The 21,318-nt window shown below is 36.6% G+C and overlaps 1 pseudogene; it reads left to right on the top strand.

Moving 5' to 3' along the window:
* The first annotated feature begins 8,002 nt into the window (after positions 1–8,002).
* The window catches only part of LOC125922379 (PAT complex subunit Asterix-like), a 31,403-nt pseudogene continuing 18,087 nt past the window's right edge, over positions 8,003–21,318 (top strand).

The raw sequence follows: 21,318 nt of genomic DNA, 5'->3' as shown, positions 1-21,318 counted from the left end.
TAATGACAAGAGTGCCGAACGTTTGCAAACACTTTTACCAGAAAAGGTGTTAAAATTAACTATCACATTGTATCTTCCTACAACTTTGTGAACTGAGAATGAGTATTCTTGAACCAATTTGTAGGCAAAAATGAGACACTAATTCATTAAAAACTCTATTAAGAATTCTAGTCTTTAGTTTTGTACTCATTATTAAACCATGGTTACAGATGAACATCCAATTTGGCTTCCTGCCGGAAAATAAAATCTCTAGGAGAAAATGTATGGATGATGTAGATTCTGTTCCTCTAAAATACTGTCATCGAGGTAACTTATAGTAAGTACACAAATACAGAATGGTTTAATAAAGGTAAAAAACTACATTTCAGTTTTTTAATACATATCTCAATATTTCAAATGTTTATAGCTTTACTGCTATAATAGTAGTTGGAAACTAGCCATATAATGGAAGACTTTTTTTTTAATAGATTGCTTCAGTTTGCATAGTTTCATGTTACAATATTCTGATAAAGTCAACAGATCATGGGAGCCAAATAAAGAATTCCAATAACCTTAAACAAGAAGGATTTTGACAATGGAGGAAGGAGGGATTATTGTTGTATTTTTGTCTTCTAGTGGAAAACTATAACCTTTCTTTTTACTTTGACCCTCATCCACTTTACACCAAGGTGACTCTCAAAGTTGCATGGAGTGAGAAAAACTGACAAAGATCAAACAAAATGTGCTTATCCAAAAGGTTTATTCCAGTGCCATTATAAGCTTTATAAGTCATCTCTTCCAGTGCCTGAGTAATTTTTTTTTTCTCACAAGTCAACGTTTTCCTTTGATGACATATCTTCTATTATTAGCCTCATTATGCTTACTGTTAGGAATAATTATTCTCCCTCCCTAACAATATTTATACCTGCATAAATACCCATATCTTTTCTTTCCAAAAGGGTAGCAGTCCTGAAATCCATTAGAATATAAACCTGTTTCCATTATTTTAAAATGTGTTTTTTGATGTCACCAACATTTAAATCTTTTGTTAAAACTACTCGACATCATCACTATACCTTGTCAGAATTTATATACATCTAAGAAAAATCAATATGATAGTGTAGTTTAAAATATCAAGATGCTCACAAATATTCGTAACAGGAAAAATGACTTATTTGACGTGAAATACATTTCTATGATAGAATTTCTCCTACAACTTGACCATGCTTTTTAAAAAGACTACAAGAGGTAGGCAACTTCACCACCAGAAAAGGCACTTTGATAGCCAACCCAGCTGAAGGTGGAGGTGGGAGGGGTAGGGAGAGGTTCCAATGGGTATAAGCACCTCAGGCTCATCTGTCATGGCAGGAATATCTTCCTGTCTAAAGAAGTATGTGTCCTAGTGGGATTACAGTCACACTCTTGGGTATATTCCTGCCTTCCCTCTTCTTGATACCTTTTGCATTTCCCTCCTTTGGCGGAACTCTACTACCCCGTTCCTACCCTGCTCCCAGTTCCATTTATATAAAACTTCGGTGGAACGTAAAATAAGAACTAGTTCTTATTGGACATTTGCAACATATCAGTGCTATTTGAAAATGCATTACATGTATGAACTCAGTACAGAAGTGATGAGCTCTTAAGGTTGTACTTGTACCGTATGCTGCCTTCAAAGCTCCACCCAGCAATATGGTTGATGTTATGATCTTAGAAACTGCTGGGGGCAGAAAAGTAGCTCTCCTGGTTTGGGAAGCAGGTGAGCAGTCCCCATGGGAAAATATTGAATTCTGTCCCTGAACTGAACTAATGCTAAATTTCTACACTTTCAGCACATTCAAATATACACAAGCAAAACTGTATTCAAGTTACTATAAAGGGACAGAGAAAGCAAGGATTAAAGCTAAATTCAGCTTTTGTTTCAATCCTTATCAAAATGTGCATCTTGTTTTACCCAGTCTTCTGCCAACTGTGGTAGAGACTATTTATTCATTGAATATGTACAATGTGTAAAAAAAAATGTATGAACCAATATATAACAAGAACTATACACTATGGTAAGAATCATGAAGTTTCAGAGCTAGAAGGGGATGTAATCAAATGCAGCATCTGAAAGAGAAACAGGAACATTTTTTGAGCACCTCGTATGTCTCAGGCAATATGCTTAACCCTGTATAAATGTTCTCTATGTATCCTCTAACACGGGAAGTGAATATTATTACTCCCAACTTGTGGTTTTCTCACTCCAGCCACCCTGAACCACCTTCATTTCTTGCCGATCTGTTTCAGGCCCCAGTGCTCACTCCAGTTAGAATGTCTTGTTCTTTCTCACAACCACCTGACTTAATGGGTGACTCTGTGAAACTCTAGAACCACCTCCCCCGTAAAAGCTTTCCTGATCTCTGCCATTTGCCAGTTCCAGGTAGAATGGACTCATTTGTATCCCATACTACTCTTTGTAGACTTCCAGAACTACACCTATCAACCTATTACAAGGGCTTCCTTAAGTGCTTGTCTCCCTCTAGTGACATTAAGAGGCTTAAGGGGAGGGACCATGTCACATTATTTTCTTAAAATTTAGTGCCAAGCAATGTGCTTGACATATAGTGAGTATTGAATAAATGAATGAATAACTTACCCTAGAATCGGGTAAGTGGTAGAGTTGGGGGCTTGAGACCAGGCTCAAATCTCAGATGTGTCTGAAAACCCAAGCTTCTTAGCTTTATCTACATTTAAGTTTTGGTCCCTTTTAAAATAGGAAAAATACTGGGGCACCTGGGTGGCTCAGGTTAAGCGTCCGACTTCGGCTCAAGTCATGATCTCGCGGTTCGTGAGTTCAAACCCCACGTCCGGCTCTGTGCTGACAGCTCAGAGCCTGGAGCCTATTTCAGATTCTGTGTCTCCTTCTCTGTCTCTGACTCTCCCCTGTTCATGCTCTGTCTCTCTCTGTCTCAAAAATAAATAAACGTTAAAAAAAAATTAAAATAGGAAAAATACTGTTTTTTACTTGTTTTTTGTTGTTTTTTGTTTGTTTGTTTGTTTGTTTTGTTTTTTAAAGTGAGAGCTGGCAGATCAATGGAACAGAATAGAGAACCCAGAAATGGACCCACAAACGTATGACCAACTGATCTTTGACAAAGCAGGAAAGAATATCCAATGGAATAAAGACAGTCTCTTCAACAAGTGGTGCTGGGAAAACTGGACAGCAACATGCAGAAAAATGAACCGGTACCACTTTCTTATACAATACACAAAAATAAACTCAAAATGGATGGAAGACCTAAATGTAAGACAGGAGGCCATCAAAATCCTTGAGGAGAAATCCTCTTTGGCCTTGGCTGCAGCAACTTCTTACTCAACACATCTCCAGACGCAAGAGAAACAAGCAAAAATGAACTATTGGGACCTCATCAAAATAAAAAGCTTCTGCACAGTGAAGGAAACAATCAACAAAACTAAAAGGCAACCGACAGGATGGGAGAATATATTTGCAAACAACATATCAGATAAAATGTTAGTATCCAAAATCTATAAAGAACTTGTCAAACTCAACACCCAAAAACTAAATAATCTAGTGAAGAAATGGGCAAAAGACATGAATAGACACTTTTCCAAAGAAGACATCCAGATGGCCAACCGACACATGAAAAAAATGCTCAACTCACTCATCATCAGGGAAATACAAATCAAAACCACAATGAGATACCACCTCATACCTGTCAGAATTGCTAACATTAACAACTCAGGCAACAACAGATGTTGGTGAGAATGCAGACAAAGAGGATCTCTTTTGCAAGATAGAAGGTAGGAATGCAAATTGGTACAGCCACTCTGGAAAGCAGTATGGAGTTTCCTCAAAACATTAAAAATAGAACTACCCTATGACCCAGAAATTGTACTACTAGGTATTTATCCAAGGGATACAGGTATGCTGTTTTGAAGGGGCACATGCACGCCAATATTTATAGCAGCCCTATCAATAATAACCAAAGTATGGAAAGAGCCCAAATGTCCATCAATGGATGAATGGATAAACAAGATGTGGTACATATATACAATGGAGTATTACTCGGCAATCAAAAAGAATGAAATCTTGCCATTTGCAACTACGTGGAAGGAGATAGAGGGTATTATGCTAAGCGAAGTTAGAGAAAGACAAATATATGACTTCACTCATATGAGGACTTTAAGATAAAAACAGATGAACATAAGGGAAGGGAAGCAGAAATAATATAAAAACAGGAAGGGGGACAAAACATGAGACTCTTAAATATGAAGAACAAAGGGTTACTGGAGGGGTTGCGGGAGGTGGGATGGGCTAAATGGGTAAGGGGCATTAAGGAATCTACTCCTGAAATCATTGTTGCACTATATGCTAACTAACTTGGATGTAAATTTAAAAAAAATAAAGTGAGAGCTTGGGGGTGATGTGAACTATGAGTATTAAATAATACACAATACCAATCATTATGCTGGATGCATAGAAATGTCAGTTCTCCTGCCTTATATCATCTTGTTCAAAGTTGTATTACATGTGACAGAGCTAGGATCCAAACTACCATGTTATCTTTTCATCACAGGTGCTTCCCAGATCAAATCTCGTGATTCTTATTTGGGGTGAGCTTCAGGCTTCTTAGCATTTATTAGTTATTTTATCTTTTTCTGTTTTGGAAGACTTTAAACTGCATTGTAGTAGAGGATAATATAGGCAGAGTTGGGGCACTGAAAAGCTTCAGGAGAGTAGGAACCATGGCTTCTTCATCTAAACGTGCCTGTCCCCTACTAAGTGCTTAATAAACATTGTGGAACTCAAGTGCATTGGTCAACTTAAACCTAGATGGTTTCTTGGACCTTCATGAACAGTCTTAAGGAAGAAATTCAGGTAGCTAAAAAACAAAACAAAGCAGGAAATGGGAAACTGCTCAGTGTATGGAACTATAAAAAAAGATATTCGATTCTAGAGTGGAAAACTTAAACAAAAGTGTGAAATCAGGACAGGACAAGCAAGAGTAACATCATCTTGAAAACTGGGAGTAAATCTGAAAGCCAATCTTGAGGCTATAATGGAAGCCTCGTCCCCCACCACTCAAAACACACAAATCCGCTCTAAGAGACTGATTTCTTTCCCACTGGTTGATTTATCTCACCCTTTTCCTTCTGTTCTTGCTGTTTCCCTGACCCCAAACAGTCTTTCCCTCCTCCTCATCTGCTTTAGACTTTTGCATCTCTCCCAGTTACAATTGACCAGAGACTAGGTGAACAAAGATAAATTTGACTGTACTACTGTTTAAAGGTAAAAGAGAAGTGACTATTACATATCTTCCCTCAGAAAAATCTCTATGAAGTGTGACTGGATATTATATGAAAGTGATTTCATCATTTGTTTTCATCTTGGTGAAGATCAGACAACACTTTCATGCATATTTCAAGCTAAAATGAAAATTATATTTGTGTACCCACTTCTTAAATTATAAAATTTGCAAATTGATTTGTGTTGACCTTCTTCAATTATGTTGTTTGTATGTTGCTCTAAAAATAATATTCAAGGAAATCACTCTTAAAGTACAAGTATTCTTTTTTTTTTTTTTTGACCTTTTAGTTTTTCAGACTTCAGCACTATACCTTGTTCCTGTTCTCTCTCTTATCTGCTGACAGCAGTGGGCCTACTTACGTGGACAGATTAAAAATACTTTTCCCATTTACCATGAAAACACCCAGCTAATATTTACTGATAAACTAGTAGCAACTACAGCATCTACAAAATGCAGGAGGAATTCGTACCCTTGAGTAAAACTTTAATTCCGAAGTGAAAAAGATTATATAGCTAAAATAAATTTGTATATTATTAACATGTTAAGTCCCCATTTGTATCCTTTTTATAGACAAGCACATTTTTTATAAGCTCTAAAAGTATACATTGTGTGTGTATAGTCAACTACACACTAAAATGTTCATTCTGTGTGGACAGACACCAGACGCAAAATTTACACATATACATAAACTTCTTTGGTCTTTGAAAACGTGTCTAACAATACATTTTAATCAAAATAATTATGAGAGATATTAATGCCAAAATTTCGTACTGAAGAGGATTAACCAACTATAGATTTGGCCCACTTAAACTTTAAACTTTCTTGTAAATAGATGATCAAAACCTTGAAAAATCAAGTCAAACAGCTAAATTGTCTCAAATCATTTCATATAACAATTTCTATTTTTGTTGAATTTATCACTTGTTTTGATAACATTTACACACAGCCTCAAAGACAAAGAGTAACTTTAGCAGCTTGTCTAGTCCTCTGTGAGTAATTAAATTAACTAGTCACTTATTGCAGGCTTATATACACATACACGAGCACACAACGTTGTACCAGTCACATAGGAAAATAGAAATAAGACATAAGATTCAATTTCTAAGCCAAACATTGAATCTAGTCAGTGCAGACATGTTTTCTCATGTTCATGATCATCCTATGCATTCTTTACATTTGTTCTGCTTCAGACCAGCATGTTGTCTCTTCCACCACTGTTAACTTTCTCACCTATGACCCATTAACTTTCCTATGATAATCATAATGAATAATTTTGGTTTCTTTAATGATTATCCTCTACAGTAATTCCTTGCACATCAGGGATAAAATTTAGTTGAAATGTATACTATGTGAGCATTTTGGATAAAAATAAGTACCTTTAAGAGGAACATCGGAATACCTGGCTGGCTCAGTTGGTACAGCATGTGACTCTGGATCTTGGGATCATGAGTTTGAGCCCCACATTAGGTGTAGAGATTACTTTGTATTTTTAAGTTCTATTTACTTAAGTAATCTCCACACTCAATGTGGGGCTTGAACCCATGACCCCAAGATCCAGAGTTACATGCCCTACCTACTGAGCCAGCCAGCTGTCCTGGGGGTAGAGCTTACTTTAAAAAAAAATGTTTTAAAAGAGAAGCATCTTTCAGTTTAATAAAAATATTAAGAATAAAAACACATTCCCTTATTTAAAAGAGGTTTCTTTAAAATTCTTCATCAGAAGGGGTGCCTGGGTGGCTCAGTCAGTTAAGTGTCCGACTTCAGCTCAGGTCATGATCTTGTACTTTGTGAGTTTGAGCCCTGCACCATGCTCTGTGCTAACAGCTCAGAGCTTAGAGCCTGCCTCAGATTCTATGTCTCCCTCTCTCTCTGTCCCTCCCCCACTCACACTCTGACTCTGTCTCTCTCTCAAAAAAAATAAACATTAAAAAAATTTTTTAATTCTCCATCAGAAGAATATATCATTAGCAATTCCAGTAGAACATTCATTAATATTTCATGTTGTCACATCTCAACTCGAAAAAGCTACACTAATCACTAATTCAACTAATTCAATCTATCTGAATTACTAAGAATTTATAAAAATTTTCTAATTAGACACTAACCAAATCTTTAAATTCTAAACCTGATTTTTAAAAAGAGGTAAAACATAAGAGGTACTTGTACTTTTGTTATATGATTATCTAGGGAAAGTCTTTTATTCGCACCTACTGAGTAGGATACTTTAGAATGTGTAATCAAAATCAGCTTCATAACTATACTTTATTACGTAGTGAGTGTTGTTTATAGTAGCACTTTCAAGACAGTATGTTATGTTTAAGAAATACAATTTCTTATACAAGTTCTACTTGTTCTTGTCATGTAAAGCCGTGTGTTTTGTGAAAGAAATTGAGAAGAATATAGCTAGATTATTTCTGTGTTTTTTATTAATAAGAAGAAAAATAAAGATTGACAATTTCACATAAGTCATATTTTCTCAGATGAAAGCATGATGTTATATAAAGACAATAGTGTTGGTTATTTTGCCAAAATTCTAACGTCGAACATTTAATAGGGTCAATGCATAATGCTCTGAAGACAAATTTAAGTTCTTGATGATGACACTAGTTTGCTTGATTTGTTGAGCATGTTAATATGTGGTATTTCTACTAGGAATTCAGCAAGAGCATAAAATAATCCTTTCTCCAACAAAACATTACCATCTCTCTAGCGCAATGGATGTTAGCAGAAGGGAAGAAAGTAAGTGTGAACAGAGAATTGGCATCCAACATTTACATGTGTAATTTATATTTTTGAATCCTAATATTAAGACTACCTTTTATAAACAATCTGGGCCTCTGTCAATTTGTGTTCAATTTAGGCATCATTGTTCAACAAACACTTATTAAGCCAACCACTATGTGTGACTCTGCAAGGAATAGAGTGATTAATAAGCCACATTCTCTTTATTAAGGATTCAGAGTCTAATGAAAAGACAGATGTATTCATATGTAACACACAAGGCAGAATGCTAAGTGCTGTAATAAAGATAGGAACAGCTAAAGGAACATGGTGAGAGAGATCTGTTTTAACTAAGGTAAGAAGGAAGGGCACCTGGCTGGATCAGTTAGATAGAGCATGAGACTTTTGATCTCAGGATTATAAATTCAAGCCCCACATTGTAGAAATTACTTAAAAATAAAATCTTTAAAAAAAACCTAAGGTATCAAGGAGGGCCTTGTAAAGGAGGTAGTATTTGAAATGATGGTGACGGTGATGATGGGTCCTGTAAGAGTGACTTAGTCTGCCCCATATCTCTCATCTCATTCCCCTTTAACATGTTCTGCTTTGTCTTTTTTCTACAGTACTCATCTTGTAATTTATTTATTATACTTATTATTTATTTACCTAAAATGTGAGTATTCAGGCAAGGATCTTTGTTTTGTCTGTTGATGTACTTTGGTGCTAGAATGTTCTGGCACATTGAAGGTGCCAAATAAATATATGTGGAATGAATTAATGAGGAAAAAATATATAAGTTCACCATGGAGGCAGAAAGTGCAAGGTATTTTTTCAAATGATTAGGGGGCCAATATGGCTGGTATGAAAGGCATGTGTTGGCTGTATGATATAAATAGGAAGTGATAAAGTGGCTTAAGTATTTTTCCTTCCTTTTCCAATAAGTAATAAAACCAATTTCTCTGTCACAGAATTTCTCATCTGAGAAACTGATGGTTGAACTGTAATAATATGCATTTTACAAATAATTGTCAAATAAATTAAATAACATGAAGCTCTAGTTCTGAACTCGTTGTAATTTTTAGCTATTTTAGTTTTATTTGCCTATATTTTACCTTTACTTGGGCTTTGCTGCCCTGAAATTATACTCTTTTGCTAAAGTTGCCTCTATGCCATTTCAGTTCATTGTTTTAAAACAACTGAATTCTACAAAATACATGTATCCCCTGTATCAAATGATGTTGAATGAATGTATCCAACATTTGCCAAAGTCAGACGATATCTGAATGCAACATAACATGCAATGTCATGGTAAATACATGCTAATCTCAGCTGTTGCATCAACTAGCTTTCACTGTTCCAAATTGCATTAACTCATGGAAAAAAGTATTGTCTTAGGAATAGACCTATGCAGCTAGAATCACTAAAAATTCAATCCATGCTATGGTAGCAGGTTGGTGTCCATTTTGCAAATTCACCTTGTGAACAAATCCACATCCTTTCTATTCTTGTAATTCACAGGGTCACTTATTTACCCAACTGCTCATATTTTTCTTCCTGCTTATTTTTTCACATCAACATTTAGTAGTATCATGAACCATTTTGCTCAGTGTCTAGCTCACCCTTGTCCAGACTTTCTGAGATGTTCCAAATGCTCTGAATCCGTGCAGTCCTACATGGTAACCACTGGGAACATGTAGCTATTTTTAAGCATTCAAAATCTTGCTACTGAAGCTTAATAACTGGATTTTTATTTTGTCTAATTTTAACTAATTTAAATTTAAATATTCCCATATGCCTAGTGACTGCTATATTGGACACCAGAGACCTAGATATCATTGTTTCAGAAGATTCAATAATGACTATCTACTTATTTATTTGACGTATTTATGGAACAAAATATATTGTATGGGTTTCCATTTCCAAAAACGTAAAGTAGAGATTTTTTTTTTCTGTTACTCTTTCCCTATTTCTCCCAGGACTTACAATATAAAACAAACTTGAAAAGACTGAAAAGTTGAGAGAAGGCAGACCAGCTAGGGACTTTGGGACCTGAAGGACAACATGGTTCTGAGTTCCCTGGGTTTTCTTTTTGCCTCATCTATTCAACATCTGTAGCTGAAAAAGCAAGCAACCCAGGATGCCAATGGACACAGACAAAAAAGCCTCAGCAAAAGCTTACTCTCTCAAACCAAAAGTTCTAGCAAGAAAAAATTCATTTCAAACATTAATTTCTTGCTTCCAAACTTCTCTACCTTTCTGTGGTACCAAACACCACAGAAAATACTGTAGTCCCTCCCCCACCCAGACTAGTGAAGGCTGAGTGAGGACTTCCATCCTCACCAAGCTATAAGGAGGTGCCAATCCCCAAGGTGGTGTCAGAGAAGGCCAACTAGCAAACCAGGACTTTCATCCTCACTGGCCTGTAATGAGTCCCTCCGTAGTGTCAATGGAGATGACATGGGGGGTTTGGACTTCCATTTCCACCCAACCATAATAAGACACTCTTTCCTCTCCCCACTGAGGTTGTGTCAGAGGGACACCAGTGGAGTGTCAGGACTCTTATAAGCACTCATCAGTAATAAGGCTGCCACCTGTAATGCCAGTGGGGATCATATGGGGTGATGAAATTCCTCTCCTGCCAGCAGTAATGAAGAGTCTGTCCCCATAAGATGACAACAGAGGTTGAATAGAGAATATTGACTTCTACTTCCCCAAGCTGTAAGGATGTGGTGTTCACCCTTCTCCTGCCTGAGTGGTTTCAGAGATAGCTAATTAATACAGAGGGTTTAAATAAGATTCATAATCTTATGATACAAAAATATTTAGATTTCACTTTTTTTAAGTTTATTTATTCATTTTGAGAGAGAGAGAGAGAGAGCATGAGCACAAGAAGGTTAAGGGCAGAGAGAAAGGGAGACAGAGAATACCAAGAAGACTCCACACTATCAGCAGCCAGGAGCCCAATTCAGGGCTTGAACCCACAAACCATGAGATCATGACCTGAACCGAAATCAAATCAGACACTTAACCAACTGAGCCACCCTAGATAGGTGACCCTAGATTTCATTTTGAAATTCACTTTCATTTTACAAATTACCAACAATGAAGAAGAGCTCAAACCAGTATTGCTTTTTCAGAGGTTCAGTAATAAATGAACCTCAATTAAATGAGTGAACACCAAACTCATATGAAAAAAGACAACTAATAGAAGCCAACACTAAGATGACAGAGATGTGAGAATTAATCCAATAAAGATTTTAAAGCAGCATGATAAAAAACTTAATGAGCAATTATAAACACACATGAAACAAATGAAAAATTAGAAGATATTGAAAATTAAATAGAAGGTTATAAAGAAGATCGGGGTATCTGGGTGCCTCAGTCAGTTGAGCATCTGACTCTTGATTTTAGCTCAGGTGATGATCCCAGGGTCATGGGATTGGGCCCCACATCCATGCTCAGCATGGAGCCTACTTAAGATTCTCTCTCTCCCTCTCTGCTCCTCTCCCTGACTTGTGCACACTCTCTATTTTCCTCTTAAAAAGAAAAAGAAGATCCAAAGAAGAACCAATTGATAATTTTAGAAAATTGTAAAAAAAAATTTAATAATAAAAGTTAAAAATTCAGTGAATAAGCTCAACAGCAGAATGAAAGGGACAGAAGAAAGAATCCATGAATTGGAAAATAGAACCTGAAAAACAGAAAAAAACTAAAAAAAAAAGTGAATAGTCTCAGCAACCAGTGGAATCAAAACAAAAGATCAAACACTTTGTGTCATCAGAAGAAAAGGAGGGAGAAAGCGGGATTAGAAAAGAACCTGAAGAAATAATTACCGAAAACTTCCCAATTTTGGAAAAGGCAAAATTTACAGATTAAAGAGGCTGAGCAAACCCAAACAAAATAAGCCCAAATAAATCCACACCACAGCACATTAAAATTACACTTCTGAAAACTAGAAACAAAAAGAATTTGAAGGCAGCCAGAGAAAAGTGTTACTTTACCTAAAGGGGAAAAATAATTCAAATTATAGCAAATTTCTCTTCAGAAACTGTAGAGAAAGGAAGGAAGTGGTATTAAGATCTTTTAAGTGCTGAAAGAAAAGACTCATCAATCCAGAGTCCTATACCCAGCAAAAATATCCTTCAGGAATTAAGGAGAAATCAAAAAATGCTTAGAGATATGAAAACTAAGAGAATTTGTCACCATTCCGAGAGAATAGCTAAAGGAAGTTCTCAAAAAGGAATGATAAAAGAAGGAAACTTAGAACATCAGAAGAACATGGTAAGCAAAAATATAAGTGAATATAATTGGTTTCCCTTCTCCTCTTGAGTTTTCTAAATTAAGAATGATGTTTGAAGCCAAAAATTATACTGAATGGTTATCCAAAGGAAATATCTAAGATATTTATACTTTAAATAAAGGAGATAAAGGGACATACAGGAAGATAAATCTCATACCATATACAAAAATTAACTCAAAATGGATCTTGGGTTCAAATGTTAAACTTAAAACTATAAAATTTTTAGAAAAAAAAAGGTAAAGTGTTAGGAATAAGCAAAGAGTTCTTAGATTTGACAACAAAAGCATGATCAATTGAAGAAAAATTGTTGAGTTAATTTTTGCTTGTGAAAAATTGTGTTAAGATTATGAAAAGATAAGTTCCAGACTGAAAGAAAATATTTATAAGCCACACATGCAATGAAGAGCTATATCTAGAATATATAAAGAACTTTCCAAATTCAATAGTAAAAGAATAAACAGTCCAATTGGAAAATGGACAAAAGATTTACACAGACATTTCACCAAAAGGATATAAAAATGCACATGAAAAGGTATACAACATCTTCAGCCATCAGGAAGATGCACAATTAAACTACAATGAGGTATCAATACATACCTACCTGAATGGCTAAAAAAAATGGTAATACCACCAAATGCTGGCAAGAATACAAAGAAAGGGAACTACTCATACATTGCTGGTGGGAGTGTAAAATGATATAGCCACTCTGGAAAAAAAGTTTAGCAGTTTCTTTAAAAACTAAGCATGCAATTACTGTACAACCTAGCAACTGAACTCCTAAGCATTTATCCCAGAGAATTGAAGACTTATGTTCATATAAAAACCTATACATGACTATTTATTCATAATAGTCCCAAACTGAAAACAACCTGATGGCCTTTAATACGTGAATGGTTAAACAAATCGTGGTGGTATCATGGAAAACTATTTAATAAAAAAGAAGGTGCTATTTTTATATTCAGCAACCTGTATGAATGTCCAGAGAATTATGCTGACTGGAAAAAAAGCCAATCCCAGAAGATTATATATTATAACTTTAGGACAAATCATTTTGTATATAACATTCCAGAAATGACAAAATTATAGAAGTGTAGAACATATTAAGAAGTTTCCAGGAGTTGGAGGGGTGGGGATAAAGGGAAGTAGGTCTGACTACAAAAGAACAACGAATAACATGAGGGTTCCTTGTAATGGAAATGCATATATATTGACTGCATCAGTGTCAATATCCTGGCAGTGATATTGTACTGTAATTTTTTTTTCAACGTTTTTTTATTTATTTTTGGGACAGAGAGAGACAGAGCATGAACGGGGGAGGGACAGAGAGAGAGAGAGACACAGAATCGGAAACAGGCTCCAGGCTCCGAGCCATCAGCCCAGAGCCTGACGCGGGGCTCGAACTCAGGACCGCGAGATCGTGACCTGGCTGAAGTCGGACGCTTAACCGACTGCGCCACCCAGGCGCCCCTGTACTGTAATTTTATAAGATGTTACCACTAGGGGAAACTGGGCAAAGGATACGTGAGACCTCTCTGTATTATTTCCTACAACTGCAGGTGAATTGACAATTATCTTAAAAGGTCTAATTAAAAATAAACAAATACATTGCATGAGCCAATTCATGTTCAGCATTAATATTATTCAATTTTAATATTTTATTTAGTAAAGAGGGGAGCCTGGGTGTCTCAGTCGGTTAAGCAACTGACTTCACTTCAAGTCATGATCTCTCAGTCTGTGAGTTCAAGTCCCAGTTTGGGCTCTGTGCAGACAGCTCAGAGCCTGGAGCCTGCTTCAGATTCTGTGCCTCCCTCTCTCTCTGCCCTTCCCCGACTCATGCTCTGTCTCTGTCTCAAAAATAATAAATAAACATTTAAAAAATGTAAAAAAAAGATTTAGTAAAATAAAATGAAACTTTATAATCTTTTTGCTTCTAGCTGACACTTAAAATGGATTTATCTTAGTTTTATCCTTCTTAATACTTTAGTTCAGAAGGATGTCTTCTTTGATTTAGAAGAATTACTACTCTATTGTTTAGTATTATTGCTGTCTAATCTGATAATTAATTATTAGTTTTCCTGTAGACAATGTTGATTTGAGATGTGTTCCTTTCTTTAGCAGCTCTTGGAATATATATCATATTCAAGCCTTTGAAAAGTGTATTCTCCAATTTGTCAAGCAGAGAAAAGAATGACTATTAGATTGTTTCTCTTCCATCACTACTGTTTTTACTTTTAGACTAACTATTGTGTTTTAGGTTGTTGAGTGATTTTATTTCATTCATCATCCCAATTTTCTTTTTTTTTTTTTTTAATATTTATTTCTTTTTGGGAGCAAGAGAGAGAGAGAGAACATGCATGTGCACATAGGAGCAGCAGAGGCAGAGGGAGACAGAAAATCCCAAGCAAGCTCTGAGCTGTCAGCACAGAGCTGGATGTGGGGCTTGAATTCATGAACTGTGAGATCATGACCTGAGCCGAAAACAAGAGTTAGATGCTTAATTGACTGAGCTACCCAGGTGCCCCCAAATTTTCTTTTAATAAAAGTAACTGACAGCCTAAAACAGAAAAAAAATTAATACAGTTTCTTCAGAAGAGTTGCTCAGTAGAACAAATATTCCCATTCTGTCTATTCATTCAACAAATATTTACTGAGTCTCTATTATGTACCAGGCACTATTCTAGAGGTTGGGAAAACAGTAGAAAACAAGAGAAATATCCACACCCTCACGGAGTGTTCACATTCTAGAAAGAAGATATAAACAGATAATTAAGATATATATAACATGTATGTTAGGTGGGGATCAGTGCTATGGAGAAGAAGGCAGAACAAGGGACTGAGGAATGTCAGTGCTAGGTGCATTATTAAATAGTGCCATCAGGAAACTCTTGCCTTATTTCTAATAGTGGGCACTTACACTGTAGCATGCTTAAATGCAAATTTTCCAAAAGTGATTATAATTCACAGTAAAAGACTATGCATATAGAACAGGAATTTGCAAATTTTTCTCCACTGTGATTCATGTGACTAATAATATTCACATGTATCACACACTCCCATAAGTGGACCAGTGGTCAGTGAGACTTCTTGTGTGCCATGTGTATATCTGGCTATAATTCCACTTTGTTCTTTCTCGGGAAAATTAACTCAAATGAGTGAGAGTGTATGTTATTGTGATTGTCTTAAATCTGAATATGTTTAGAATTCATCGTTTTAAAAATTCAGTACTTTGTTGCTTTCAATATACAACTGATTTCATCACATTTGCATATTGAATCATTGGCATGAGAGTAATGGTAACTGCATATGTAGAGTTATATCCAATTGGTAGCTCACAAACCTCCTACCTGTTCTTAGGAAATAGGTAATCATAACACCGTTCTTACAAATAGAACAAAAATTTTGAGACAAAAGGCAAAAATTATGGAGTCAATAGTTTTAGAATAGTTTCAGGTGAACACTCTTGATGCATATTTCAACAGAAGCTGAAATTTTGGCATTAAAGGAAGCAAATACTCAGTAGACTGGATGACTGAATTTTGCTGCCTCAGGGGGCAAATTTTCCTGGCTTAAAAGTTAAATAAATCAATTGTTATTCTATTGCTGCTCAGTATTACTATTCACTGGTTCAAAGACATTTCAAATGAGAAAATATCAAGCATATAATTGCATCCAGCCAAACAAAGTCCAAGGTAAAAAACCCTCACTATTAGGAATTTCTTTCAATGCCGTAAATGTTTATGAAGTGTCCAAAATGGGACAAGCACTATGCTACCCACTGGAAGCCAAAGAGAAAATTAAGATTAGGTCTTTTTTTTCTTCCTTTCTTGATTTGCAATAGATCTAGCTTTTATTGGTTAGTACACAGCCCAACAGTGTTAGCTTTGATATTGCCTATGTGGTAGACCTATCATGAGACAATGCAATTAGATCTTAGCTTAGAAATTTTCAGGAGGAAAAACTTCTGATAAAATTAATGATGATGCTAAATTGGTAATTTCCATTTGAAGGGATAAGGAAAATGTGGGTCAGGGGTGTAGGTGAGGAATCCCTTGGCTTCGCACTCAGAGGAGCCTGTGGAGCTATGCTGGTCATCAATCAAAATCCCAAATCCTAGTTTCACTTTGCAGCTTCTTAAACTGTCCATAATCCCATCTTCCTGGTTTCACCTAATAGGTGCTTAATACATTGTTGCTGAACAAATGAAGCAGTAAGTCCAGCATCCCAGCTGAAAGGTAATTCTCCAAGATCCTGTAACCCAAGTTCAAAACCTGCCTAATGCTTTCACTTCCGGGGTCTCCCGAAATAGTTGCTGACCCCGAACAGACAACTGTGGGAGCCACTTGTTCAGGCTTTTGCCCTCCATGGTATACTACTTCTTCATAGAGCTCCATAAACCTCCATCTTATTTATTTTTTTAAGATTTTTCTTTCAAGTAATCTCTATACCCAACATGGAGCTTGAACTCACAACCCTGAGATCAAGAGTTGCATGCACTGCTGACTGAGCCAGCAGACACTGCAGGAAACGCCCATTTCAGAATGAGAGTCCAGAAGCAGAAATTAGAGCTTGATAGTCATTAGAACTTCTTCAGGTAATTTAGCTACTTGACAGAGATCTAGTCACCATTTTTAATGGGCAGGTTTGTGTAGAATGAAAATAAAGGGAAAGTTCGAACCTCACTTCTTCTATCTCCTTTCAGCCTTGGGGGCTCAACTTTGTGGGTGAAATGGGTTCTGAGAGTCAACAATAGATTCAAGCATTGCCATCAGGACTTTCAGCTTCCCTCCATGAGTGAAGGAAGTTGAGCATGATCTTTGATCCCTAATTAATGAAGAAGACTCTTGAAACTTACCAGTCTCTCAATCCATTTTCAGGAATAAAATTTAGTTTCGTCATGTTTCTTATGCAAACCTAAGTCATGATGGGAAACTACTCAATGTGGTACCTGATTTCTCTGTATAATAGGTTGCATCTTGGTCTACAACGTAGATGAGGGGTTCTCTGAGGTCCCTACCTCAATGCTTGCCTTTCAAAAGCATTAGATGATCTTTCTTAGCTCTTTGGCTTAGAGATAGAAAGCTACAGTGGGATTTCCTGAAGCTCAGGGCTGAAGCCACAGATCCCTATTCTGTTTCTGTCCCCCTCAACACTAAAAAGGTAGTTTAATTGACTGTTCACTCATTTTCCTTCTAACCAACAGAAGATGCCACTTAGAATATCTTGAATTTGGAAATGGTGAACATATGCTTTAGACTTTATTCTAATCTTGGGCATATGTTCCAGAGCGAGCATGAGAGAGAGAGAGAGCGAGCTATCTGCTGAGGTTGTTGTGGTTGATGAGAACTCTTCTGTCCTCCCAAAAGAAAGCATAATTCTGGTCTTAACTGGACTTTGTGGTGGCAAGGAAGTTCAGTGATGTAAAATATTTTCGTATGTTGATAGTTTGGAAAAATGCCACATGAATGATACTAATTCTTAAAACTTAATCACTACATGTCCAAATGTCCAAATTACCATCTTTGCCTATTGTTATTTCACATCTATGTTTAATGGCAAGCACACTTAGTCAATCCAAGTATAGCCTTGAAGGTTATCTCATGGTTGAGCATCCTCATCGGTCTTCAATGTTTATTTCCAGCAAAAGAAAAGATGCATGTGCCATGAGCAATATAAAATTAGGAATTCATTCATTCTTTTAGTAATGATTATTTGTTGAGTGTTTACTATGCACAAAACACTGAGTTCAAATTAACTCTATTCTGGAGGCTTTTTTTTCCTATTTACTGTTCTTCATTTGTCATGGATGATTGAACTGGCTACATTGGAGTTTATACTTTACTTGTGTGATCAGACTTTATTCTCCTTTGTCTATTTTCTTTTCCTACATTAGCAACAATGGCTACAGTTATGTCTTTTGCTTTAAGTATACATTTCTGAGTGCGAGTGATTTGCAAGTATTTAGAATTTTAAGTCATACACTACCCCTAAGTTTTCTCATTTGTTAAAAAGGAGAGGGGTGCCTAGGTGGCTTAGTCAGTTATGCATCTGACTTTGGCTCAGGGCATGATCTCATGGGTTTGTCAGTTCAAGCCCCACACCAGGCTCACTGTGCAGGCTTACTACTGGCAGCACAGAGTCGCTTCAGATCCTTTGTTCCCCTCTCTCTGTCCCTCCCCTGCTCACTCATGCTCTCTCTCTCTCTCTCTCTCTCTCTATCTCTCAAAAATAAATAGATGTTAAAATAAAGGAGATAAAATTTAATACTTGTTTTGCCCATAGCCGTCTAGGATTTTATGATGTTAGTTTATAAATGTTGACTATAAGGGGAAATACTTTTGCAAGCAAAGTTCTAGGGAGTCTTGAGTAAAGTTAAGTAGGTGAAATTTATCTTCTGTATTTCATTTCTCTGTTTTTAGTACCCATCACTCCACAAAGGCCCCAATATCCCTGCCCTAAATGGGAGGAAGAAAAAGGACAAATCAGTTCTGGCACTCATCAGCCATGTAACCTTGGGTAAGTTATTTATCCTCTAGGGCTGGAAGTCTTCATCTGTAAAATAGGGATTACCACAGTACATTCCTCATGTAGTCATTGTGAAGATTAAATAAAATATTGAATGTGAAGCACTCAGCACATGCACATGTCCACATTAAAGGTTAGTAAAAAATTGCTTGGTTTTTATTTTACCAAGTCAAGAAAGAAATGAAAGGAAAAAAAAACCAATCTCCATATTTTATCACAATCATTTCATGCAAGAAATGACACAGTACCGTTTAAAAAAAAAGGACATGATATCAGAATTTATAATTTTAATTTAAAAATTTACTACATGGTCCTCGTTGCTCATATTTCATCATAAATTAATGAAAACTTCATCTTGGATCATCTTTAATCTGCAGACTTGTGTCTGGAAAACACCACAGTGACCTAATTCTCTTTTTCCATCAAAATTTCCCTACCATGGTCTCATTCCCTTGAAGCCCAGTTCTCTTTTCTAACATTACAGCTCATTGGTCTACAGTGAATGCTAAAGGATAAGTGTATTCATCTTTTCAAGAGCATGATTTACATTCTGATATAGGAGGCTTTATCCCAGTAAGTAATAGTAGTGGTGAGAATTCCACACCACCTGGCGATTCTGGTGATAAAAGATTTGGGTACAGGTGCCCTCTTCAGTGTCTTGAACGCCCACCTGCTTCATACATGTATATGGTGGCTCTGTACCCAACTGTCCTTAGGCTTAAGAAAGACCTGCAACAGATAGGCTGGGCCTTTGAACGGTTTCCTTAGCAGCACCTGTGAGACACACTCAAGTATCACTGCAAATGAAATAATGGTTAGAAGGTTTTCCTGATTGTGTTTCAATTTATGCTACTTCTCCTGGTTAAAGCCTATCATCTTTAGTGGGTCTCTGGCCTCTCATGACCGTGCTGGAGAAATAACTTATTTCTAGTAGGTTTCTTCCAAGGATTGATGTGGAAGAGTCACACCAGGTCCCAAAGGTTGGCCTGCATTCAGCTGGCCATTCGAGGTGGTAAATAACGGGCTTCTCTGGGGGCAAGGGCAGGAGTACTAAAATAACAAGATTAGATTCCATTTCAGATGTTGCCAGGGTTAATGGACAGGACAGCATACAGCACACTATTGTGCAATAATGAAGAATATAAGGCTGGGGTCCGAAAACCTTGGTTCAGACCTGAGGTGAGACACTTACCAGCTGTGGAAAACAGTTTCTCTCTCTAAATTTTAGTTTTCTGAAAACAGAGTTAAGAATAGCACCTACATCACAGGCTTGTTAGGAGGATTAAACAAGCTAACTCATGTATAACGTTTTAGCACAGTGCCTGCCCATGGTAAGTGCTAGGTTAATATTAGCTTTGTTATTCTTATGTGCATTGTAACAGGATGTGCCCACTTTACTGCTAGCTTCATTAACCATTTATACTAAGTGTATTTGCTGTTTTAGTCAGAACATACTCTGAAATCACAAAATATGCAAACTCAGGTCCCGATCTGAACAAATAGAAGGCATGTCTTGGAGTTCCCCTCTCAAAAGGTTCCACAGAAATATCCCAGCCTTTACTGAACTTTATTTTACTTCCTCAAATCACCTCTCACTTCTCTTTTGTTGCTACTGTCAGTCCTGTCTTGCCTAGATTGTTTCTAAGAGAGAACTTTCTTTGTTGTTGTTGTTGGTTTGGCGTGTTGTGATTGATGGCACATTCTTTAACCATGAGCAAACATGACTTGGGCTGTCTAGTGGGTGGAACATCTCAATTCACATTGTTTCTAAAGAGTAACACTCAATGAGTTGTCTTGAAGTTGTCAGATTGCATAATTATAGTCAATTTTCAATTATCCACATAAATAAAAAGGCTGTCAGTACAGATAACAGAAAATTGCAGCTTCTGAAATTGTGGTTAACCATCCAGCAGAGTTGAGCCTTGCTACTATATATACCCAGTGGCAACACCAACTGGGTTAAAGGAATTTAGCTTCCCTATAATCTCCTCGAAACCCTATTCTTTGATACGAATACTTGGCATTTTCTCAATCTTATGTAAAGGGTTCAGAAATTACAGTTTCGAGTCCTTTCTTCCAATGAGATAACAGCTCCTGTATTTCTGTTAAAACAAATCCAGAGCTGGCTCTGTCATAGGTTTGGGCCTATCTCAGGCAACGTGTCAACCGCATGTCCAAGCCATGATGCATATGATTAATCTCCAATGCACTCAACCCAGAGCGTGAATAACTATACATCTGGCCTGCCTCATCTTCCTGAAGTCAGTTTCAATATATAATTAGAGGGGAAAGTGGCAGCCTGAGACAGCCTATTTCAACAGTGGAACACAGAGATTGCTAGACATTTCTTCTTTACCTAGTCTCCTCTAGTTTTACCACTGATTTTATCCCTTGGGGTCACACAGGACAAATCTATTCTTTTTTTTTTTAATATTTGGAGAAAGCTATTACATCCTGCCTGACATGACCACTAAGAACTGTATGTCC

Source organism: Panthera uncia, chromosome B1 (assembly GCF_023721935.1).
Source record: "Panthera uncia isolate 11264 chromosome B1, Puncia_PCG_1.0, whole genome shotgun sequence".
NCBI lineage: Eukaryota > Metazoa > Chordata > Mammalia > Carnivora > Felidae > Panthera > Panthera uncia.
Note: the sequence above shows the minus strand (reverse complement) of the source record. Positions and strands in the feature narration are given on the sequence as shown.